This window comes from Canis lupus, chromosome 5 (assembly GCF_003254725.2).
Source record: "Canis lupus dingo isolate Sandy chromosome 5, ASM325472v2, whole genome shotgun sequence".
Classification (NCBI taxonomy): domain Eukaryota; kingdom Metazoa; phylum Chordata; class Mammalia; order Carnivora; family Canidae; genus Canis; species Canis lupus.
The window spans coordinates 35,736,492-35,762,519 of NC_064247.1; the positions used below are offsets into that span (position 1 = coordinate 35,736,492).

The following is a 26,028-nucleotide window of genomic DNA, read 5'->3' on the forward strand; positions in this document are numbered from 1 at the left end:
CTGGCATGTGGTAGATGCTCAGTAAATGCTCAGTGAATGATGGAATGAAAGCCCTCTCTGCCTGGGCTCAGCCTGTGTGTTATCTCTTCTGTGCTACTCAGGATGTGGAGATAAGAGAGAGGGGTTTCTCTTAGGGGTCCACACAACCTAGTCTGGGGGACGGGCTCCTGTTGTACAAGCTGGTGATGCAAGTGAGACATAATGGGAGCAGGAGAGTCTGGATATGAAATACAGAGCTCAACTCGTTCCTTCTCATCATCTGCCTGCATTCAGCCACAGAACCCTTCGAGGGAACTGGACGGAGTCTTTGAAGCAATTGTTTCTTGTCTCTGAAATTGCTTCCTGGTCTTCTGGGCCAGTCTCCCCGAAATGGCTGCAGAAAGCCCCAGCTGTTTAATATCCTGCCTGCTGCTGGGAGTGATTGCTCATCAGATCCCAGAACCCGGATGAGTTCAAGAGGGACCATGGACAGCCCCGGTCCTGCAGGTCTCAGACAAATGGCTGCCCAGTGGATTGGCCAGCATTAAGCAACAAACATGATTAAAGCCCAGAAAATAGGACCCGGGAGGAGAGGATGAGCCATCTGTTTGATATATTGTGCGGGAGAACAAATAACAATGTGCAAGTCTGCGGACATTTTCTGCAAGAAGGATGGCGATGCCCAGTTCAATCAGGCCCGAAAAGGAAGCAAAGAACACCAACTGCCACACGAGGGATTTTGTCCAGACGTATTAAGGCAGAACTTGTCCACTGCCTGGCAGTTGGGGACATTTACACTCTGGGACGGTCTTCCAGAAGCAGCTTCTGGAATCCGATCTGCTCGGTAAAAACGATGGATCCAAGTCTAGCAGAGAAACCCAACAACTCTTGCACCTGGGGCTAAGAGAGAGAGAGAGAAGTTTTAAATGTCTCCCTTTGGAGTATTTCCAGGACTCTTTGACAACTCACCAGACAAGGTGTGTGAGGAAGAGGAGCCAGAGAGACCACCAAAACATCTAGGCTTGCTCAAGGCCAAGCCCCCGTCCTTGACAAGGGCTCTGCTCTGGCCCCCAGAGCGTGCTTGAGCCCTCATAGAGCTGACCAGCCCATGACTCTCTAAATCATCTGATGACAAAAAGCCATAATTAATGGATTCTCACTGCAATAACAAGAGTGCTTGCAACATAGAGGGGCTTCTTTTTTCAGCATAGAATTTTATCAGTTAATTCACAAGTGAATATCTAATGGTTTCCGTCTTCACCAGAACCCTTGGTATATCCAAAAAGCACGTGTTGCACCTGTTAAAAATAGAAATATTTATGAGTTAGAAAACATCATCTTTTGGGGCACCTAGGTGGTTTAGCAGTTGCGTGTCTGCCTTTAGCTTAGGTCGCAATCCTGAGGTTCTGGGATCAAATCCTGCATTGGCGTTCCCACAGGGAGCCTGCTTCTCCCTCTTCCTGCGACTCTGCCTCTCTCTCTTTGTCTCTCATGAATAAACAAATAAAACCTAAAAAAAAAAATCCACCAAAAAACATCATCTTTTGATATACAGTTCGGTAGAAAACACTCTTGTTTTAAAAGGTACTTAGGATGTGTTTCATAGGGAGGTATAAGCAGTAAGACATGTAGAGATGGAAATATTTGTGGCAAAGGAAGAAGTTTTTATACTCACAGATATCTAGAAGCAGAAGGCACAGCAGGCCATGCAAGGCCATAGGGGAAGCACCAGGGCTGGTCAGGAGGCACGGGGGACCTGAGGGGAGGGGGCCCGGGGACATGGGTAAGAGTCTTTATCATAGTTTCAGCCAGAAAGGGAAGGCAGGGTAATCAGGTTTAGGACTGGCTGGTTTGAATAACCCCAGTGGGCTCTGACTCTTAGCTGGTTTCTGGTCCTTGAGTAATTAAGGCACGTGGATTGTGATCCGGGGTATAGGAGACCCACAGAGGAGATGGGGAGGAAAGGGGTGGCGGGCTTTGCTTATGAACCTGCTCAGCCAGGCTGTGAATGTGAAGAGCACCAAGAATACAGAAGATAAGAAAGTTTAGTTAGTACAACTCTACCTCTGAAAGTGAAAATAAGGACACGGTTTACAATTGTGTTGATGTTTGTGGACCACTGGAAATTAATGAGCTTTAAGAAAATGCAAAAATATATCAGGCAAAGCCATGCTAAGGAGAAAAAAAGAAAGAGACCAGTAAGTTTAGAGAAAAGCTACCACAACGACAGGGAACAGAGACTAAAGTTTGTTGGTGCCTCCTCCTCCCTCCTTTTTCTATTCTGCCCTGGGTGGGGAGGACAGAGTCCTTGGGATTCTCTGCTCTGTAAAGCATGCTCTAGAGGCTGAATGGCTTATCTAGCTATGATGCAGGCTGAGGATACTACCAGGATGGGGCTTCTCCCCACGATGGCCCAAGAGGTCCGTCTGTGTTCCAAGATCACAAATTCCAGTCTTAACCCAGCTGCCAGTGGGTGATACTCTTAGCAGTATCCACTCTCGGCCACCACCACTCTCAGTGCCAATGGTCAGACAACCCTCGATGAGGGCTTCCATTTACTTCCCACCTTTCAAAGACAACGAATAGACCTGACAATGTAGTGTCAACTACAACACCCGGCGTTAGGTATTGTGCTAGATGTTGGGGATACAGCAGTGCACGTTGGATACGTGGGTCATGCCCTTGTGTTGGGCAACGATACAGGATAAGTCAAAAAATCAATGAGTTCATTACACATTGCGTGCATGTGATGACAGGATAACAGGGACATGTGGAGGAGAATAAGGTGGAGCTCTTTGGAGGGATCACGATTGTCTTCTCCACTGGGAGAGGAGATTAGGAGCCTGAGTGAGGCATAGGAGGGGCCATCTGCATAGGTAGAATGAGACATACAAGGCCTCCAAGGAGAGGAGAACATGATTAATTCTAGGAACAGAACTCCAAGGAGGAGAACATCAAGGAATTTGGACTTTATCCCAAGGGGCAGTGGAAGAGTTTGAATCCGTGGACACAACGTGAATTAAAGTGATGTTTTTTGAAAGATCACTTTGGCAGCTCTCTGGGGACCAAATTCCAGGGAGGCGAGTTGGGGAGCAGAAAAATCCATCAATGAAGAGGCAGCTGGATGGTGAAATTGAGATTGAGTAGGGTGCCTTGGGCAGCAGGTGGAATCACAGGGTACTTTGGAGTGCCAGAACCAGCAGTGGAGTAGGGCCATGGAGGAGGAGAAGAGGGGAAAGCATTGTTGCAATCTTTCAGGCTTCCAGATTCAGATCTGGCCGGTCCCGCCATTTCTGAGATGGTAAAGAAGATGCCAGGGGTCAGTTGTTTTTGATATCATCATTCAAATAATCATTTTGGTCTCTAGTAAACAAGCTTGTCAGCAGCTCAGATCTCAGGAAGGGTGCTGTTGACATCCACAACTCGGTTTGGCCTCAAGATACCTCATTCTCCCTGCCTGGGTATCAGTGTCTTAACTTCTTGACTCAAGAGCGAGGTTTCTTAACCTTGACACTATGGACATTGTGGGGAGGGATAACTCTTGGTCATGGGAGTTTGTCCTGTGTGTTGGAGCGTTAGTGGCATCCCTGGCCCTCACCGAAGAGAGGCCAGTAGCCTTCTCTCCCCCCAGTTATGACCATCATAAATGTCTCCAGTCATGACAGATGTCCCCTTGGGGACAAAGTGGATCCTGCTTCAGGGCTTCTGCTCCAGAAGCAGAGGAGCTGAGATGAGGATGTAAAAGTTCACCTAGGAAGGACAGGCCACCTGCTAGGAGCATGGGGAGCTCTCTAACCTGCCTGACTCTTGAACTGCAGCATGTTCCAGCGCTACTAGGCTGATGGCAATCCAGAGTTGGATAAAAGCCTCACTCAGCAGCAAACACACACACCGAAATAAATACAAAGCACTCATGCCAGGTGCTGCCCCACGGTTTTCTCAGGTAATCCTCTAGACCGCCCGTCCTACCTGCAGGAAAGCAGAGGCTGATACAGGCTGAGTTGCATGCCTGTGGCAGTGAGGTCACTAAGTGGCAGAGGCAGAGTTTGAACTCAGGTCTTTAGTGCCAGATCCTGTATTCTTTCTTTGGTATCACAGTTACCTTCCTTCCCTGGAGACTTGTGAAGCATCTGTGCCTGAGAGTGCCATGGCCTCAGAGAGGGGGAAGGCCAGAGCCGTGACTCTCATGTCACCAGAGACTCCTGTTCTTCTACTTTGATCCTCCAGGCCTGTGGGGACTTGTTGCTGAGAGTCCTTTGCCTACCCACTGTAGAGAGCCTCTGGGTGCTGCACTTCACTGCGCACTACCACCTCCCCAACCCCCCAGGACTCCCACCAGCAGGCTCACCAATGTTCTTAGCTTAGATCTCCCACAAATGCATGGCTACATCATTAATTTTTATTTATTTATTTTATTTTATTTTATTTTATTTTATTTATTTATGACAGGCACACAGTGAGAGAGAGAGAGGCAGAGACACAGGCAGAGGGAGAAGCAGGCTCCATGCACCGGGAGCCCGAAGTGGGATTTGATCCTGGGTCTCCAGGATCGCGCCCTGGGCCAAAGGCAGGCGCTAAACTGCTGCGCCACCCAGGGATCCCTGGCTACATCATTAGTGCAGGACACCAACCTCTCAGGTGAACAAAACAAGCTTTCTTCAGACTCCTAAAGCCTGTGTCTCTTCTTAATAAGATCAAAAGCAGGCATGCTCCCCATTCTTACAGTGTCCCAACCTTAGTGCAAGATTCTCAAGCATAGGGGGGATCCCTGTGTGGCTCAGTGGTTTAGCCCCTGCCTTTGGCCCAGGGCATGATCCTGAAGTCCTGGGATCAAGTCCCATGTCGGGCTTCCTACATGGAGCCTGCTTCTCCCTCTGCCTGTGTCTCTGCCTCTCTCTCTCTGTCTCTCATGAATAAATAAATAAAAATCTTAAAAAAAAAAAAGATTCCCAAGCATACTCTTCTCCCCAGATACACAGATTACCACCTCCCTGGGAATCCTGGGCCACAGTCCTAGAGGTTCTGTGTAGAGGCTCCTGGGTTCCATCCCCCCAAGGGATGTGGTGGGATGAATGGGTTTCCTCCACTCCATAACAGTGATCTTCAATCTGTCCAGCCTAGGAGCCACGTCATAGTGGCAGAGAGCTAGTCTTGAGTTCCTTGAGAATTCTATGATACTATTTAGTATTTTGCATTGTTCCCAACAGATTCCCTTGCATGCAGTCTGTAAATGTTTGCTAAATTAGTAGATGGATGGAAAGATGGAAGGATGGGTGAATACTTGGGTAGGTGGATGGATGGATGGATGGATGGATGGATGGATGAATGGGTGGATGGATGGAATGGGTGGATGGATGGATAGATGGATTGATGAAACGTTGAATGGATGAATGGAAAAGAGGAGGAAGGAAAGAAGCTAAGAGTGGAGGAAGGGAGGGAAGATTAAGAGATCTTCAACTTTAGGTCACGTACTCCACTAAAGCTCACCTTCCCATTCAGAAAATTTCATATAATTCATGCAATCAAGAGTTTTTGGTTTTTGATGAAACACCAGTGGGGCAATATATAGGTTTTTTTTAAAGAAATGTATTTAGTAATCAGCATATTATATACTCCAGGTAGGATGAAGAGTGAAACAGTAAATTTAGATGCTATTCTTGTAGAGCTGGTCATAGCCATGAGTAGTCTAATGATATACCCATGATCTGTAAATCTGCCCTATGAAAATCCTAAACACAGGACACCATCATTCCCTTTTCCTAGGGATTGTTTAGGAGCAGTATCCCAGCCAGAACAGCCCATGAGGACCTTGACGGATATCAAGCATATAGCAAACACTCAAGAAATAATAGCTGTCATTCTTCATGCCACTAAATGACTCCTTTAAATAGTGCAAACCCTTCACGAATCTTTTAAAGGGGTTTTATTTAAAAAAAAAAACACACACACAGAACATAAAGAAAACAAAATTGCCTCAAATCCCACCATTTATGATGATTACAGAAAGGAGTAGGAATGGCGGCCTCTTCTCCATGCCAACCCCCCATGACTTAGGTGCCTTTTACAGAATCTTTTCCAGCATTTTGCTGTGCTTTATTGCATGCCTACTTGAGTATATACATACATATCTTTTTTCTTTTAAGTGGGCTCCACGCTGGGTGTGGAGCCCAATGTGGGGCTTGAACTCACGACCCTGAGATCAAAACCTGAGCTGAGATTAAGTCGGATGCTCAACCAACTGAGCCATGATTTCCATAATGGTCTGGGACTTGCTTCACTTGATCCTATGACATGGAGAATGTTCTTTTTCAGCTCACTCAGATCTACCATTTTCTTATTTTAATAACTGCATAGTACTTCATGGTACAAATGTGCCATCATTTATTCAACCAGCCTGATGGACATTTAGGTTGTAGCCTTATGCACTTTTGGCATAAGGATGGGGAAAATCTTTGGCTTGTACGTTCTGTACATATACATGCGTCGGGCACCTATAAAGTGATATAATTAAAGATGGTGCAAAGGGTTTTCTTTACATTTATATTACACTCAAAGCCATGTGATCTATAGATTTTATGGGGTTCACCTCCTATTTGGAGGAACTATCATCATTAATATCATGCTTGGCCCAACTCCCACACCCACCTAGCCCATCCCTCAAGAGAACATGTTTCTCACAGATTTGGGGGCCAGGGCACAAAGACTCCATTTCCCATCCTGCTGGAGTGAGCTTCCAGTCTTATCACTCAGGAAAGGTATGGTACCTCCCCCTGGTCATAGCTTGTTCCCTGGAGAAGAAAGCCAAGGAACCCAGAAGGCTCAATGTCCCATAGTTGGGGAAGGAATGCTAACAACCAGACCCACAAGGAACCAGCTTGACTGTTGTGCAGGTCGTCTGTTTGAAGGAATCCAAAAGCCACTGCTTGGTGTTTTCTATTTTTCTAACATACTTTCCACTGTCCTTGTTATTCACCAAAAAGACTGAACCTCTCAGGCCATCTCTCATAGTCTTCATCCATTTGGCCTCCAACTGTTCCCAATTCATCTCCTGCAAGATCTGGCCCAATAGTCCACTCCCCATCTTCCCAACAAGAGTCCTTCCCACGTCCAGCTGCCTGACCCCAGCAGGCATTTGGGTCTTACTTAGCACAGGAAGACAGTACAATTGTGTCTGTCTTTTAAATTATTTTAATATTTGGGGATCCCTGGGTGGCGCAGCGGTTTGGCGCCTGCCTTTGGCCCAGGGCGCGATCCTGGAGACCCGGGATCGAATCCCACATCGGGCTCCCGGTGCATGGAGCCTGCTTCTCCCTCTGCCTGTGTCTCTGCCTCTCTCTCTCTCACTGTGTGCCTATCATAAATAAATTTAAAAAAATAAATAAATAAATAAATTATTTTAATATTTATTGTGTCTCTCATATTCAGCCTTGCATTGCTGCTGTTCACACAGATATATATACATATGTATATATATGGCATATGTCCTATGTTAAATTATCAGGTCCTGGAGGACAAGAATAAGGCCCCATAAAGCATTTTTTACTATCTACTGTCTCCTACATGTAATAAGCACCTAATGCATATTTTTAAACATTGCACTAAGTTAAGGACATGATTTACAGCTGCAATGTTTACTTTTTGAGGAGTGTTTTCTGGTTTCCCCAAATCAGTATCTAGTTGACAGGCCTTCTGCATTGTGCAGAAGAGATGATAAGAGCAGGCAGGCTTCCTAAGACATGCCACTCAGTCTTCTCAGCCTCCAGTATGGGCAGTGCTGCTGTAGGGATGGGGGGGAAGAGCGGGTATGGTATCCAGCTAAGGGGAGGGAAGGGGCATTTTGTGGGATCCAGGAAGTCGACATATGGGCGGGATGCAGAAACCCATCACTTGGACCTGGCCAGCAATTTTCTCAGCTTCCCAGCTGAGCTGTCCTAGCCACCTGCCCCCAGGGGATCTGGAAGCTTCTCTGTGATGCTGGAGTCACACCCGCCCTGGCTTCTCCTGGTTCAGCCCCATTGCCTAGGCACCCCCAGAGCCAGCATACTCTCTCTTCTCTGCCCGAGTCCTGGGCCCCTGCTCTGATGCTGAGCTTCATGCTGGGTCATGCAGCCATGATTATCTGAAGGCAGCCCCGTGTCTCTACAGTTCCCACAACCACTCCTGGGCCTGGCATCCCATGCAAACGTGATCTCCACACCTCCTCTCTGAGAAGAGAGCGTTCACAAAGGGTCCTGCTGTTTTGTTGCTGTCAGTTCTAATGACAGAGACCTTGCCTCCACTACCACCTCAAACCCAGCGCTTAAAAATTCGCCCCAAAAAAGGTTCTCATGAAACAGAGCTCTGGGGAACATGAGGGTCATGGAGTCAAGAATACTGATGTAGGACCCCGCACGTCCTTAAACTCCCCCAGCCAGAGAGGTCTTCATCCGAGGGGGCGATCAGGGAAGGAATCCCAGGATTTAATTCCTTTAATCAATTCAATTAAATTCCTTTAATTTAATTACATTTAATTTAATTCCCAAGTCAGGGAACTTGACGAAGGAGGAAATATTCCGGGAGGAGGGAAGTTGTCCTTTAGGTTGGTGGCAGCTCCCAGCACCCCCAAACCAGACGTACCTACCCTGAAGTGACCCACTCAGTTACAGGTATTGCCACTGTTTGGTTCCCAAGGGTCTGTAGCCACGGAGAGAGGAAACTGGATGGCCCTGTGGGCTCGGATAATCACATGGGCACCCCAGACCTGCTCACTCACCTGAGCATTTCAGCGGGACATTGCCTTCGGGTGGGAAGTCAGGCAGCCAGCTGTGCGCTGGGGCCCAGTTCTTGCCAAGGGCATGTCAAGGGCAAAGGACACACTTGGAAATGAACAGCCTGAGTTTCCGATGCCGCCTCTGCTTTATACTAGTGCTCTGTGCTTGGACAAGTCATTTCCCCGGATGCCAATGACTCGTCAATAAAATGGGCAGGACTGCACATTGGTCCCACCTGGCTCTCTAATCTCGGGACCTGCCTTTCTGCAGGACAGTCCAGTCATCAGACCCACCGGTCGGGGATACTGGTGGGGATGGATGATGGAGAGGACAGGATTTGTGTGTTAGTTCTCCTGCCCCTCTGCCCTCGTGCCCACACAGGGATATGCAGGTGGAATTCAGCTGGAAGAAAGGAAGCCACGTTAAGCTACCTGGTACTGAGCCAGAACGTCCAGGGGATCAGGACTCAGCACACTCTACCTCCATATGCACCAGAACCCTGCCGTTCACCCACCTGCCTGACTTCTTGAAAGAGTTAGCTTTTTCCTGGCTCTCATGGGGCAGTGTGATATTACTTCCCTATGGCCACTGTAACGAATTACCATAAACTTAGTGGCTTAAAACAACACAAATTATTATCTTACAGTTCTGGTTGTTCAAAGTCCACAGTAGGTCTCCATGGGCTAAAATCAAGATTCCGGCAAGGCATCAGTTCCTTTCAGAGGCTCTATGGGAACAATCCCTTCCCTTGCCTTTTCCAGCTTCCAGAAGCTGCCTGCACACCCTGACTTGTGACCAGACGACTGCAAGCTCTGTTTCATTCTCTGAGTCTGACCTTCCAGCTTCCCTGAATGAGGACCCTGTGATTAAACTGGGTCCACCTCGGGTGCCTGGAATAATCTCCCCATGTCAAAGTCCTTAATCACATCTGTGAAGTTCCTATTTGCCATGCAAGGTAATACCATATTCACGGCTGTTTGTGGGGGGGGCATCCTTAGGGGACCACTGTGCAACCTGTCACAGGGGTGTGTTTGCACTGTATCACCCTACAGTTTACATCACGTGCTGGTATGTCAGACATCCTGACTGTACATCCTCTGACTCTTCTGAAAATTTGGAGTTAGGAGGGTAAAATATAAACAGAGAGCAGGAAGCAGTTTGTTTCTTTTTTAAAAAAGGTTTTACTTCTTTATTTGAGAGAGAGGGGAAATGAGTGGGGGAGGGGCAGAGAGAAAAGCAGACTCCCTGCTGGGCAGAGAGGTGGATGTGGGACTGGATCCCAAGACCCTGAGATCATGACCTGAGCCAAAAGCAGACACTTAGCAGAGTGAGCCACCCAGATGCCCCAGGAAACAGTTTCTAAATGGATGTCAGATCATGGATCCTAGGAACTTCCTGACCACTACCCTCCATAGGGGTATACTCACAGCACCCCCCATCTCCCCTGGGCTGGCCTTCTACAGCCTGGCTTGTCCCTCCTCCTTCCTGCTGACTCTTGACTCCTTTATGGAAATTAGGCATTCACCCCATCTCTCCCCCCTCGGGCTATTTTTTTCCCCTTTCCTAAAGATCCTTAAATACCTGATAAACAAAGGATCATGTCTTTGGATCCTCTTCCTGCTGAGTTTTGACAATCTTATGAGGGCACCACTGCCTAGATGTATTTGCAAGCTGTTCAGAGTTAGTTTCTGTGGGCATGATGATTTTATTCCTCTCCCCATTCATTCGTTCATTCATTCATTCAGTGTTTATTAAGCATCTACTAAGTGCAGGTGCTACTCTTGGCCTCAGGTTGTAATGAACAATTTAGGGATGGTCTCTAGCCTCAGATGGTCACACACACACACACACACACACACACACACACACACATAGGTGTTTGAATTCAAATACAGACCACCCTTTCCTCAGCTTGTAGATTTCAAAGATCGCTTCTAATTTTTGTCACCTTGGCTGTGTTGTGGCAATGGTCCTCAAAGACTCCTCCGGTCCCCCTGTTATCTATTAGATGACAAAAAGATGGCAGAGGACTTTGTCATACATCAGTGAAAAGCAGCCAGAGGAAGGTGGGGCAGGAAAGGACCTGTCCCCAACGTTGGGGCAGCCAAATGTGATGCAATTCTGAGCTTCCTGCAGGACCAGAAAAGGGGGAGGACCTGGGCTCCGTCCTAGGTGGTCCTTACTTCTTGGGGGAGTGGGGATATGAAATGGATTAGGGGCCTCTTCTTGGAGCTCCTGTTGATGTAAGAGGAAAACAGTGTCCGTGTTGTGCATTGCGAGGGCTTAGTTGGGCAGAATAGGTACAGTGTAAGTGCCCGAAAGCTGGGCTTGCTTTGGATAAGCCTCCATTCAGATAATGGAGAGCCGAGTATTCACTTTTCCCACTAGACCCTCCCATGTGTGCAGCAAACATCCTTGTTCCTGTTAGATACAGCTTCTAAAACCTTTAAAGCTTTCAAAAGCTCCTTGATATTAGCAGTTGGTTTATTCTTTACCCCGAAAGCTTATGGAAGCATAAAATTTTAAAGCTCGAAGGGACCTGTGAGAACAGATGCATTATTTAATTTATATTTTTAATTTTCCCAGTTCAGCAAATCAGGGGGAGATGAGTTTACAACTCCGTTTCCCTCTGTTCCCTGGTCTGCTCCCATGCACAGCCCTCTGGCTCCCCAGGCCGGCTCTCTCCTCAAAAGCTGTTGCTTGCTTTCCTGAAACGTGTCCACAGGAGTGCCCCGGGTTCCCTGTCCTGTGTGTGATTGGAGTGCAGGGGAGTCTCTGTCTGTTCAGGTACTTTAGCTGGCTTCCAGAAGGATGGGCCACACGCAGACAGGACCCTCATATCATGTGAGTCAGGGATGGGATTCACAGGATGCAGGATGCATGCAAACACATACAGGAGAGTGGGTTACTGTGCCTGATTCTAGTAGGACAGTGAGAACTCAGGAGGGCTGCAGGCTCATTCTCGTCTCCGGAGAGGGGGGACCCCTATTACCCCAGGGTCATTCCCAGAGGAATGCTGGAATAGCACCTAGATTTGTCGGGCCAGTCCAAGCCTGATCTGCAAAAGGCAGAGCTAAAGTTCCATCATTCATCTTCCAAGGAGACGGGGCAGTGTGATATCATGAGCTGCAACCACAAACTACCCATTCCCTCCTCCCCTGAGGCTCCTGTCTGGAATGCTGGTTATTGTCATGGGAAGAGAGTAGGGTCACCCCTATGCCAGCTGTGAAGGACTTTACTATATACATGGGCCCACTGAAGTTCAGAATTTACCTGGTCCCAGTAGTCCCAGGATCCCATCCTGAGCCTGCTTGGGTTTGGGAGCTGAGAGTGCATTTGACTGTGGGAGCCAACCTTCTGGAGTCAAGAGCCAGGACTGGGCTTGGATGTCTGTCACTGCCCCCTGACTGAGTCTTGGTTCATACTTACCAGGCCAGGATGTCCTTCCTTTCCAAACCTCCCTGAACAGGAAAGGCTGTTCCCAAGGCCCCAGTGAGCATTTTCTCCTGATGGAGATATTATAGCTTCTACCATTTCCTCTCAAGGCAACTCTTGGGGCCCCAGTGCCCCCCCTCCAGGATGAAGCAAGCTTCTGGCATGGGTAGGAGTCTCCCCTGTGGTAAGCAGAATAATGGTCCCATGGATGTCCGCATCCTAGTCTCTGAAACCTGTGCATATGGTATTTACATGACAAGGAGGATTTAAAAGATGGGAAAATTATCCTGGATTACCCAGGTGGGTTTAATGTAATCCCAAGGGTCCTTATAATCAGGAGGCAGGAGGGAGCATGTCCAATAGCAAGGTCGGGAGGTGCTAACTGGCTAGCTTTGAAGGTGTTGGGTGGGGCCCAAGCCAAGTACGGAGGCAGTCTCTTAGGGTCAGGGTACAGACTCTCCCGTAGAGCTTCCAGAAGGAACACAGCCCTGAAACATCTTGATTTAATCCAGAGAGACCCATTTCCGACTTCTGAGCTTCAGAACAATAAGGTAATAGGTTGATGTTGTTGGAAGCCACTGAGCTTGTGCTTGTTTGTTACAGCAGCAAGAGGAAACTAATACGCACACACCCCTAAGCAGGAGGAAACCAGATCAGGTGTTGAGAGTGTCCTGCCACATTTGGGTAAGGATCACCTGATCACACAGGCCTCACCCATGGGAGGTGTCCTCAGAATCTCTGGAGCTCTACCCTCCTCCTCTTGTCCCTGATGGCCCTGCAGAGCCTCGGCTCCAGATTGAGTGGTTGCTTTTTCTGCCTGGCCTCAGCACCAGACCTCCAGGCTCTGGCTGAACCTCTCCCTGTGGCCGTCAAGCCGCTGACTGTGGTTAAAGCCTCTGTTCACACAGCTGGACCACCTCAAGGCATCTCTCTGTTCTCTGCTCAGAGTTCTGTGTTCCGAGTGGCCGATTATGAGCACCCAGCAACTAGGAGGTGGGGGTGTCTCTCGGGAGGGTTCCTTCGAGAACTCAGTCCCCAGAGGATCTGTGGAAACTTCCTTTTAAGAAGAGTGTTGCCCTCCAGGGGACCCAGAGGCCACCGCCAACGCCCTCAGTTTGGCTTCTCTTCCACAAGGATGATGACCCAGGCTCCTTAAGACCGGCCACAAGCCAGCCTTCCAATGAGCAGGCATCCCCTCCTCATTCTCCACCAACAGCAGATGAAATGAGAGGAAAATGAGTAAAAAGGCAGATCTGGGCGGGGGAGACAGCGATCCACTTCAGTAATCAGTGAAATCACAGCATGGCATTGAAGGAAGATGTGCGTGGGTGGAAGGGTGGGCAGAGAACAGTCTTCTGTTTGACCGTGACAGGTGTGCAATGTCCCCTCATGCTTCTCTCTCCTGGCAGGAAGCAAATGGCACTGGGTTCCACAAGGGTGAGTGTGGTTAGGGGTTCTAACAAGGGTTAGTGCAATCAGGGGCACCTGGTGGCTTAGTCAGTGAAGCGTCTGCCTTCAGCTCAAGTCATGATCTCAGGTCCTGGGATTGAGTCCCGTGTCAGGGTCCCTGCTCAGTTGGGAGCCTGCTTCTTCCTCTCCATCTTCTGCTCCTCCTCCCTACTCATGCTCTCTCTCACTGTCTCTCTCTCTCTCTCTCTCTCAAATAAATCTTTAAAACTAAAAAGAGGGATAGCGCAGTCCTAGGGTGGTGGCACTGGCAGGGAGCTGTTGCAATCCCTGACATAGAGCGGTGAGGGGAAGGTGGGTTCCAGAAGTCAGAGAAGGTATAGGAAGGCCACCTATAGGAGCTGGAGCCCACCTGCAGTGACCCACACAGGCATAAACTGGGAGAAATATATCTCCAACTGACTATCCTGCTCTCCTCACCCATCTCCTGCTGGTGATCCCCACTGGATAGCCCAATGGAAACCAGAGTAGTGGAGGATTTGGGGTCCACAGAGGGGAGCCCCTGAGAGTGAATCTGCAGAGCTTGCAGAAGATAGCAGCATGCTTACTCTGCTCCAGCCAGATGTTCTGTTTTCTTTTCTCTCACGTGATGGCCTTCCTGTCACCTCTCATGGCTCCACTCTGGGTCTTCTCCTCGGTAGGTGGCGGGGGGAGCTTTCCCTGACCTCTGGATCTGAAGGAACAACCCCTGCACCCATGGAAGCTTCTGCATCATTTACCACAGTCTGCAATCATCCTGTGGGTTGGTCACTTCTGTGCCAAACTGGGGACTCCTCAGTGTGTTTGACCCACTGAAATGAAAGCCTGATGAGGGGACCTTTTATTTTCTCTCTCTCAGTCACACCCATAGCAACTAGCGCTAAGCCTGGCAGGTATTCCCACTCAAATACTTGCTGGATGGATCAGCAGACTGACATTTATTGAATAAATGGGTGGGAACTGTCAATAATGAATAGGACTTTATCCAGGTGATGGGCCATCATCATAGACATGTCAGGAGAGGCTGAACTTGGCCGGGTTCACCCTGGAGTCACAGGGCTGTGGTCCACTAGGCTCTCCCCTGATTCTGGGGAGCCACCTAGGCGTCCCTAAAAAAATGATTTTAAAAATATTCAGAAACATATTAATATGTCATTTATTTTCACTGAAATAGAAGAGGCCATTCACTTAATAAAATATGAGATAAAGCAGATAAGCATGTCTCAGTCTGTCATCTTATTATGATGTCATCTTATTATGATGACAGACTGGGACATTTTTTAAGGCCTTGATAGGTTAAGGAAAGGAGATAAAGAGCAAATGTCACCGCTGGAAATGTCAAGGAGCAAACACATTCCACAAGAAACAGCCAAAGGAATATGAAAGGTGAGCCAGAAATGCTGTCCAGGTGCTGAAGCAAAAAGAAGCCACATATGGAGGTGGCCAGAAAACACGTATTTGGAACCTGAGTTCAAAGACTAAAAATCCACATGTCCGTAAAGGGAGTTCTTGAAGGAGAGAAAAGGAGATTCATTTGTTGTTGTTTATTACATGAGTTGAATTACAAGGATAAAATAGGAGAAAGTAAAAGAATTTCTCTGAATTTATTTTTTTAAGATTTTATTTATTAGAAAGAATTTTAAATTATTTGTTTTATTTATTTATTTATTTATTTATTTATTAGAGAGAATTTAAAATTTTAAATATTTTATTTATATGCAAGAGAGAGCAAAAGAGCATGAAGTTGGGGAGGGACAGAGGGAAAAGTTACCGCTGAACAGGGAGCCCGATGTAGGACTCGATCCCAGGATCTGGGATCATGACCTGAGCCGAAGGCAGATGCTTCACTGACTGAGCCACTGAGGCACCCCCAAATTTCTTTGAATTTAGAGAGATGGGAATGAGTGGATGGGATGAGACCCCTCTAGGAAAATTAAGTGAAAATATGCAACACAAAGACATATACCGATGCTTTATTTTCCTTTTAGTTTGAAAATTAAAGAAAGGATTCAACAAGTGTCTAGGCAGGGGAAAAACAAAGACAAAAGAAACACAAGAAAAAAAAAGCTATCTACAAAGGATCACCAGTTAGATTTGCCACAGACATCTCCATGATGCAGATGATGTGAATTCCAGGAGAGAATAGCTACAAAGCCAAACAGAGACAGAGAGATAGAGAAAGACAAAGACAGGGAGAGACAGTCAGAGACATGAGAGAAAGAGAGAGAGAGAGGGAGAGGCCAGCCCCACACTCAGGGGAGGGAAATGTTTTGTTGCAAAAACACACCAACCCACCAAGGTATTGTTTGCTTGTCCAGACAATACAGAGGCTCCCTCAGATTTGTAGAGATTCCGCAAATGCATACCTGACAACCGAAAAAAAAAAAAAATGAGTCATAGAGTTCCCAAGACAGGACACTGGGCTCAAGGACCCTGGATACTAGTCACAAGTCCAGATCTAAATAATGATTGTCAGTGCAGTCACAAAACAATGTAAATACGATCCTTGAAAGGAAAATAAGGGAGGGACACTGTAAGGATAATCATTGGTCAATAATCAGGGGGCTAAATATTTGAAAGCCCTTAACAGGTAAGTCTGGGAGGGAAGGGAAGGAAATGTAAATACTTGGTAACATCTTCCTCCCATATGTATATGTCATCGAGGATAGTTTTGTTATGGATTTTGATAATATAAAAGACTTGGGCTTGACAATATTTCTCAAGTCGAAAGTAATTATTATAGGATGAAAATTAACATTTTAGGGGAGAAACCAAAACATGGTCTTATAAAACTAATGCTAGGAAATAAACAATCAAGGAAACATAGAAACCAAAACCAAAAACAAAAAAGAAACAAACAAACAAAAAAAACCCAAACAATAAAAAATGAAATATGCAGAAATAAGAACAAACAAATCAAATCTGAGATAAAGATAAATGGATTTAACTCCTCTGTTAAAATACAGGCTTTCAAGAAATAATGGATCCAAAAATAAAACTTTGCTTTATGTTACCTAGAAGAAATACACCTACAGCTTAATTACTTGTAAAAAAAATTTTTTTTAAGAGCTAGACAGAAAAATACCAAGTGATACAAATAACTACAAAAATTTTTTTTTAAAGGGAGTCGTGTGTAGGGTTCCAAACCACTTCTAGGGTGGACTCATTTTTTTATTGACCAAGTAAATAATCCACATGGAGAGCTAGTGGACCTCTCTCTTTGTGCACATAATAACATCACAGCAAGGGTGCCTGGGTGGCTCAATCTGTTATACGCCTGACTCTTGATTTCAGCCCAGCTCGTGATCTCAGGGTGGTGAGTTTAAGCCCTGAGTCAGGCTTAGTGCTCAGCATGGAATCTGCTTAGGATTCTTTCTCCCCCTCTCCCTCCGCCCCTTCCCCACCTGTGCATGTACACATGCGCACACTCTCTCTCATCTCTCCAAAATAAGTAAATAAGTAATAACAGCACATCAAAATATATAAAGCCAAGGTAGTTGGAATTGAAGAGAAATTTTGACAGAAATAATAAGGAGGAACATTTCTCAAATGAGGCCATCGTGATCTGCATAAATATTTAATAGTTCAATATTGACATCACTAACCTACAAAGAAGTCAAAATATTTTCTTTTCCTGTGACCACGGGATATTTACAAAATTGGACCATACGTTGGCCTCTGAAGAAAATGTCAGTGAGTTGACCAAACAAAAATGAATGAGAACGAGGAAGTCCCTTATTTGTATCGGAATGTAGGAAGATACAATTAGAGAAATCTTTGGAAGTTAGCAGGGCTTAACTGATGAAGATTTTTTAAAAATTCACAAAGCAGACGCAATTAGAGGAATTGACTCTAGAATTGTGACTTCACCAGAATACACATAAAATATATGAAGCGGATGTCCATGTTAATGAGAAGTCACTAGAGAGAAGGACACAGGTACACAAAGGTAGGGGCGCCTGGGTGGCTCCATCAGTTAAGCATCTGCCTTCAGCTCAGGTCACGATCCCAGGGTCTTGAGATTGAGCCCCACGTTGGGCTCTCTGCCCATGGGGTAGTCTGCTTCTCCCTCTCCCTCTGCTCCTCGTGCTTGCTCTCTTTCTTTGAAATACATAAACTATTTTTTAAACAAATACACCTAAGTGGGGTGTGAAATAGGGTAAGAAACCACAGATACAGAAACTAAAATCTCTTATGCACACAGAGAGAGCAACTTTCTAGGCAACCAAATATTACCAAAATTGACTTGTTAAGAATATTTAAAAGCTTTAATTGGTGAAAAATCATGGAAAAAATTGAAAAACTTATCAATGAATTGCCCACACACACACACCCCCGCCCACAAGGAAACTGAGCAGAGATAAATTTGCAGGCAGTATTGGAACCTCAGGCCACATACTGTCATCGAAGTGAATCCATCAGCATGCTGCTTTTCCAATCAAAAGAGTTGGCTATGTTACCCTCATACTATCAGCCTCTTCTCCATCGTGGCTCCGGGTTAGCATACCTTAGGTCTCCCACTATTGAACAAAAGGGGGAGACCCTTCTCCCTGATGTTCTTCTGTAGGTACAAGCACATAATTATCTTCCTTTCCCCCACGTTTTTAAAAGAGAGTGTTTTCATTATCAGGATAGGTTGGACAGACGGGAAAGGTGCCTGGACGAGACTCGTTTTCACAGAGAGGCATAGGGAGGACCAGGGCAAGCTGTGGCCCAAGAAGGGAAGGGCCCCTGAGCTGCCACATGGAGGGGTGCACCTGCTGGGGAAAGGTTCTCTCTTTCAAGAAGCCAGGAACCATCTGATGGGCCATGAGAGTGGAGGACGCTGTGTGTGTGCACAGGGGCTGGGCACACTCAGCATCCAGGCCGTCGGTGGGGAAGGCCTCTCCCTTAATCATCACCCGCCGGCTCTGTGTTTGCCAAGCCCGTGGCATAGGGTCCCAGGAAATGCGCGGAATCTACAGACACACAGATAGCCCGGAGCTTGGGGCCCTTGCACATGGCCTTGGCGCCCTGGGCAACCCTTCCTCAGCCGGATGAGAAGCAAGGGGGCGTTTTGGGGAGATTATTACGGTAATCCAATAATCGTAATCGTGACCTAGGAGAACAAGGGGAATCAGGTTGGCCCCAGTCCTCGGGGAAGACCGGGAGCCAGGGAAAGAGAGAGAGAGAGAGAGAGAGAGAGAGAGAGAGAGAGAGAGAGGCGGTAGAGAGACTTTGCCAGGGAGCAGAGATGCTTTGCCAGCACTTTTTCTAAAACGCTCCTTCTAAATGACTCTGGATTTGTGTTTTTCATTCAGACTGGATGTGCTAAGGCATTTTCATTTTGCTCCAGCTCCCTCCCACCCTACCTTCCCAGCAAATTCCATCCCGGCACTGTTGATTTCTGTCTTGCGACCATTATGGAAATCTGGCTTCATTTCTCCTCCTAATTTATGATCTTGTTAACATGCCCGCATGCCAGATGGTCCTGTTCTTCAGGTTGCGAGTTAATGAGATAAACAAAAACTGCTGTAAGAAGCAAACAGGGGGAGGGTTGGTTTTTTTTCTTCTTCTTCCTTGAATGGGCTTCTCTGCGTTCCTCCAAATGTGCTTCAAGGCCTCTGCCACCAGCTCCCTGGGATTCTAAGCAGGTGAACAGCGCCCCATGGCACTCAAGTGGTCACTGAGAGGTGAGCCGGTCCTTTCCTGTGGCTCTGGAATTCTACTCTGGAATTCTGTCCCAGGAAGAGATGGGGTCTCAGTATCACTGGCCTCTGGAGTCTGCCATAGTGCTTGAGGAAGCCTACCTGTCCTTCCTTCTGTGGGACTGTTTGCTCACCCCCAGCGCTGCACCTAACACGTTGTACTGTGATTGTTGATTCTTCTTTCTTCCTACTCCGTTGTAAGCATCCTGGGGCCAGAGACTATGGCTTTTGCCCCTGAACCTGGAATGCCTAGCACAAGGCCAGACACCTAGTTGGCGAATATTCAACAAATGATTAGGAAACATCCCCGAGGTAAATACGCAAGGAGGTGAATGGATAAATACACAGTACAGAGTGGTGTGTGTCAATAAGACAGGCTGCCAGACACCCCAGCCCCGAGCGGGGGCTGGGCCACGTGATCTTTAAGGACCCTTTCCATGCCAGGAGAGACAGCACCCAAGGTGAGACCCTTATCGGACCCACTGAGGTAGAACTTTCCATCATTCTTCATTCACCCTTCAGTCTGGCATCTGGGCTTTGGGAGGAATCTCAGGGGGCCATCTTTTATAACCTGCTTGTCTTTATCAGCTGTCCACATACCATCCTGGGAAGGTAGCGATCCCACCCCCAATATGGAAGGGAGGCAGACTGGCGTCACTAAGTTAACGCTGGTAAACTGAGGCAATCCGCACAATTGGCGTTTATAGCTCAGCAGTCTGCCAGCTAGGCCTGCCGGCCACATCCAGTACCATCTGCTTTTGTAAATAAAGTTTTGTTAGAACATAACCCTGCTGTTTTGGTAATGTATTGTCCATGGTTGCTTTCGGATCACAGTGGCCAAGTTGGACTTTGTGAAAGGGAACATATGTAGTCTACACAGCCTAAAATATTTACTCTCTAGCCTTTTGCAGACAAAGAGCCTGAATTTAGGGAAAACACAGGAAGCCCTGTGTGCACATGTGTATGGGTTTGCAAAAGTACAGATGGACCATCGCCTTATCTCCCACCAGGAGGCACCAAGAGCCATGGCAGTAGATGAATGAATGATGAGTGGAGCTTCCAGGTGTAGCAGTTCTTCCGCTCGGTTGCCCAGAGGATATGACAGTCACTGGGCCAGTCGAAGTCTGTAAGTTAGGTTGGAAATTATAAATGTTCACTGTTTGTAAAACAACCTGGCTTGCTGGTTGATCACCGTCCACCATGATCAGGGCCCCCAGGGCATGTGGTGGGATTTGGTTGGTAGGATGTGGGGCAAGGGGAGAGCTGGTTGTGTTCTTGTTCTAATGCCACCATCCAGGTACGCAGGAAATATCACCCCAGTGTAGACAGCAGGAAGGAAAAGCAGGCCCCTGCGCTAATTCACTCCTGAGATTAGGCTTGAGCCAGAAGAACCGGATGATAGAATTCCAAATAATAGGATTAGCCCAGGCAGAGTGCACTAATGCCCCCGACTCTTTCTAAGGCTAGAAACATTTCAATTTAGCACTCAGTTGATGCCAGGACCCTTTTGTAAATACCCTGTCTGCCGGTCTCTTTAGGATTCCAGCTTGCAATGAAATTAGCTTGTATTGCCCCCTCCTGGGAACCTGGAGTCTGGTCTTAGGGATGTGACCCTTCTTGACAGCAGGCACTGGTCATAACTTTCCATCAGGCCAGCTGCCTTATGGGCCATAAAATGCCTCTCAGTGAACAGAAGAAGCCCAACCAGATGTTGGCCCATGTTGCCTTAGGTTCAAAAGTTATTCAAATCTCATTCAGACTAAAGGGTGAAAGTCTATCTTTGGATCGGTTTGGGTTTTGATCAGGGCATTGGCACCCAAGAACCGAGTCAAAACTATCTCCTATGGAGAAAAACCTTCCTGATGTTAATTCTGCCCAAAGCCAGCCCTGGGAGCCCTCAGCTGTCTGGACAGACCGTGAGAAGCCCCACACATTGCCGAACAGGATCCAGCGACTAGCCTTATGGAAATCTTAGTGCTATTTGCAATTAAGAATGATTGGCGATAAGAATGGTCTGAATCATTGCCTTTACTGGTGGGGAGGATCCTTCAACACCACCTTGTTCAACGTCCTCATATCAGAGAGCTGAGATGGGTACCTGCAGCCAAACTTAGAATTCCTGATTCCTAAGCCACGCTGCCTCTTTGCGTTACTGAGAACGCTCGCATCTTCAGAAGCCCACCTCAAACTGAGAGTGGGGAAAAAAAGTATATGAATGGGTGGCCTCATTTTACTGAAAATGCTTGGGGTATGGACTTCAGGCATAGCTGGATCCAGGTGTGCAGCTGGTGTCGTCAGCAACCTATCTCTGTCCATCTCTCTGCTGTGCTCTGTTCAGTGCCGGCATTGTTTTCACACGAGCTCCCTCACATCCTTCCAGGCTGGCACTTCCCACAGAGAAAGAATGTGTTCCAAGCAATGTGTTCAGAAGTCCCAGGCCTGATGCTCATTGTCGCTGATTAGCCTCACTTGATTGTGTGGCTGCCCCTGAGCCTGTTGCTGCTGCTGAGGGGATGTTATATTCATGGCCCCTCCTGACGCCACGTGGACAGAGAAGGGGAAATGGGTCGTTCCTCAGAGAAGAACAAGGGACTCGTGGTTTCTCTTCCAGAGGAAGAGATGGGAGGTGCTTGGAAGCAAGAGTGAGTGGGTATTCATGCTGCTCGAGTCGGTCTCTGGAGCTGCTTGATGTTCCTAATTTGGGTGTGTCCATCCTCCTGGCTTGCATCCTTCCCACGCAGGTCTTTTCCTTGCTCACCCTTGCCTTAGCTGAGCCTCCTCTAAAAGCTTTCCTACTCACCCCAGCATAGCCCTGAGCTCTGTGATCCCTTCATTGATTCCCTAAATCATCGCCTCCATTTAGGGAGCAGTCAGCTCCAGACCACTTGTTCGTCTCTTAGCTACCCTGACTTTTAGGGAAATTTTTCTGTTCATGCTTGTTGTCGTGGCTTTTTCCCCCCTCTTTCTTTCTCCCACCCTGATTGCTGAGTCTCTTCCTCCATTTAAATGATTTTTCACACATCTCCCAATCTAATCAACCAAGTTTCTGGAGTGCTCTTATCCATCATCGCTTAAAATGAACTCTCCCTTGAGTATATAGGTTTAGTCCTATTTGCATATAATAATAACATAGTGTGGTCCTTAAGTACGTTTTCCGTAATGGGATGTGATACTTTATAGTTTATATCTCATTTGTTCTTCACATTAATCCCCATAAAGGAAGCAATGGCCCCATTTGTCAAATGGAAAAGAAAACAAAAACAAAAACAAAAACAAAACAAAAAATGCCACTTTAGAAAGCCTCAGTGTGCTGAAGGTTGGCGCTAGGAAGCAGGGTGGGTGGGGAGGTGGCAGGGTTGGGACTCAACCACTGAGGCTGGTGGGCTTCTGTTTCAATCACACAGATGCCTAAGTGAGCTGGGCATAGACCGTGGCTCTCTAATCGGGGCCATGGTGCTGCCCTGGGGACATCTGGCAATGCCTGGAGACTTTGATTGACCTAACTGGGGGTGGGGGGGGGCGGTACGGGAGGAAAGGGGCCAGTTTACTGAAGGGAAAACCAGAGGTGCTGCTAAACGTCCCATAACACACAGCACAGTGCCCCCCCCCCCCGCCCAGCCACCCCCGTACACAACAGAGTCATCTGGCCCCCAAATGTCACTAGCGCTGAGCTTAGATGCCCCAGCTCAGGAGTCTCCAGAGAGAAGTGTTTCCATCTGTAACCCTCTAATGGTCTTCCCTTCTGTCCTCAGCCACGTGTAAACAAGACCAGCCATTTCATTATTTCGTCTTCATCAGAAGGGGTGGGACATGCACAGGCCTGAGTGGAGGAGTCGTCTTTCCACCATCCATTCTGGTTTTCCCACGATGGGAGCATGCCCCGGCTTTGGCCTGTGCTGGCAGAGACAAGGGGTGGCTGCCTAGCTGTAGTGCCGTGGGGTCCCCCGGAGAGAGTAGGAGGTAGAGGGGAGGGGGTAATTGTGACTTTAGGGGGGGTGGGGAGGAACAGATACAGAGAGGAGGAAGAGCTAAGGAAGGAGGATGGAGAGCCTGGGGAGGACGCCTGGACTTGGCTGGCACGAGAGCATCCCAGGTCAGAGAGGAGCGAGGCCGGGGCCTCCCTGCTGCCTCTGCAAGCTTCAGGGAGTGTGATTTTAATGGGAGTCTAATTAAGTCAGAAGCAGTTCCCATTATTCACACTCTGCTCCAGTGGTTTCTGAGCCCACACACCCCGCCACACTCTGGAGAGGCTCCATCAGTGGTGACTCTGGATCTGTATTAGCTGCAGAAGGAAGTGGGGGAGTGGTGGTGGTGGGGCGGCCTGGCTCCCAGCCATTGGCAGGCAGACCTGGACTCAGCGGCCTGCCTTCCTGACCTTTCCCGTCTCGTTTCCCCTAGACCCAGATCGTGCGGGGTTGGTAGCGGGGTAGGGGGTGCAAGAGGAGTGTCCGTTGATGAATTTGTGTGCGGCTGAGAAGTGGCAGGAGGATGTTCCTCTGCAGGAAAAGGATCAGGTCTGATGACCTCATCCAGCCAGCTGAGGCCCAATGAAAAGAAAGGGCATTGCCCAGTAGCTTTGTAACGTGTGCAGCATACTGAGCCTGGGCCTCCCTGGGGGGAGATGCAGGCCAAGTGCAGATGCAAGACTCAAACTCAGGCCTCGGGCCAGATGCCGGCCTGTGAGCACAGAAGGAGAGCCTCCAGGACCCCTGGTTTCTTTGGGGTCCCGTTAGCTCAGGGCCACTGTCTCACTGTTAGGGGAGAGTCTCCCCAGCATCAAGACTCTCTAGGAAAGAACCAGGCTAGGGGTTGAGGGCAGTGGGGACCTAGGGACAGACTCAGTCCCATAACTTACTGAGCCGCCTGGAGGGAGAGGCCTGTCACCTATAGAAGGAACCACGAACCCTTGCATGGAATAACGGTTGTATGTGGGGATTTTGCCAGGAGTTGGGTGTAGCAGGGAGAGAAGTTTGAGTAAATGGAGCCCAGGCAGCATCCCTTCTGATTGGGATATGAAGGAGTGATGGGAGGAAGGGCTGGGAGGCCCCACCGACCAAGCCCACGCCAACTCAAAGATTGAGGTCTCATTTTGTGAGGTTCGAGGGAAACTCTGGAAGGTTTTGAGAAGTGAAGTGTGATGTGATTAGAGTCCAATCACTCCATCTGGGAGAGGGGTGTGTGTGGGGAGAGGGTGGGGGTCCTGCCTGGAGTTCCATGTTCTTTTTGGGGCCTTTCCAAGAATGCCCAATCAAAGATGGGTGAGAAATACGGGGTGCTGAAAGGTCACAGAAGGTTCCAAATGCTTAACTTCTTCCTCAATCGAGGTCCAGTTGTACCAATGGCTACAACAGCATTGGATGAACGACCCTAACCTTGACTCACAGAAACCGTGACAATGATGATGGGCAAGCTGCCAAAGCTTTGATGGGTCCCTAGAAGGTGGTCTGGCTTAGGAATCAGAAAGTCTGCGGGTTTAAACCTCTCACAGGTATATTTCAAAGCCTCAGCTGTCATCCCTAAAACTAGGTGGTTGTAGGGAGGAAATGCAGGCAAGTGTCTAGCATGGAGCATGGTGCGTGGTCAATGCTTGGTAAATGTTCGTCTCCTCTCTGCCCCGTTTCCCCCTTGCAACATACCACTCTGTGCATTAGGCCTTGGACCCTTCCCTGATCCTCCGAGCACTAACATTTATTAAACTTTTCCATGAGCACCAAATATGTTCAGAAAGCTTTGACTAATGAGCATTGTGAGTTCGGGGGACCCACCCCCACCAATGCCTCATCAATACAGCAGGGTCGGCTCCTTCTCATGGTGGCTACTTGGCTGGCCAGCCAAACATGATTCCTGGAAGGAGATAAAGCACCTGCTTCTTGCCTGGCACCTCTCCGCTCCCCAGCACACACACTTTCCACCCGCCCAAACTCCTGTGGTTTAAGAGAAGCCACAGCTTCTTCACCTCTGACCCATCAGTGGGGGGCCCAGGCACAGGGTACCATATAGATAGGCACTGAAGCTACAGCAGTAAGTTAGGGCTGGATGTGCCCAGGCTCACTGACCTCCAAGCACCTAGGCTCTTCCCCCAACCCTACACAGCTCCGAAGTGCAAGGGTCTCTCAGAAACCCTGGCCTTGGGGCGCTTCAGTCAGAACGGGAAAGGAAATAAATCCTTCACTACACAGAAAAGTAATTGTAACATTCCATGTATTGCATTCTGTGCCTTGTATTTTTTTCTTGCTTGTTCTTTTTTTTTTTCTCATTTGAGTCTAATTTCTCATCTGAGTCAAAAATTATTTCATCAGAGAGGTGGTGATTAAATCTGATAATTAGGAAAAATACGAATTAGGTAGTCAGGCTGCACACACATGAGGCAGTCCTCACTTGTTGGAGACCGGGGATCAGCCAGGGGCCATCTCGGGCACATGGGGGTCACAGTCCACTTGCTGAACAAGACTGGGGGTCTCTACCCCCCTCAGGGGGGCAGGAGGAGGGGATTTTTCTTCCTTCACCCCCATTAGCTCCCATGTCCCACCCTCTTCCTGTTAGAATCCACTGCTCAGGGGTGCCTGGGTGGCTCAGTCAGTTAAGCGTCTGCCTTCAGCTCAGGTCATGATCTCAGGGTCCTGGATCGAGCCCCACATCGGGCTCCCAGCTCAGCAGGGATCTGCTTCTTCCTCTGCGTTGCCCGCCACTCCTTCTGCTTGTACTCTCTCTCTCTCTCTCTCTCTCTGTGT

At 48.0% G+C, this 26,028-nt stretch overlaps 1 protein-coding gene and 1 long non-coding RNA gene across 3 annotated transcripts in view; both read left to right on the forward strand.

Moving 5' to 3' along the window:
- Positions 1–26,028, forward strand: part of SHISA6 (shisa family member 6) — a 277,765-nt gene that overhangs the window by 201,463 nt on the left and 50,274 nt on the right. The gene's annotated exons all lie outside the window — the stretch shown is intronic.
- LOC112647357 (uncharacterized) lies at positions 12,533–15,217 on the forward strand. Its single transcript, XR_003128287.3, has 2 exons — positions 12,533–13,601; positions 14,273–15,217. It is a non-coding gene; the product is annotated as an uncharacterized LOC112647357 (long non-coding RNA).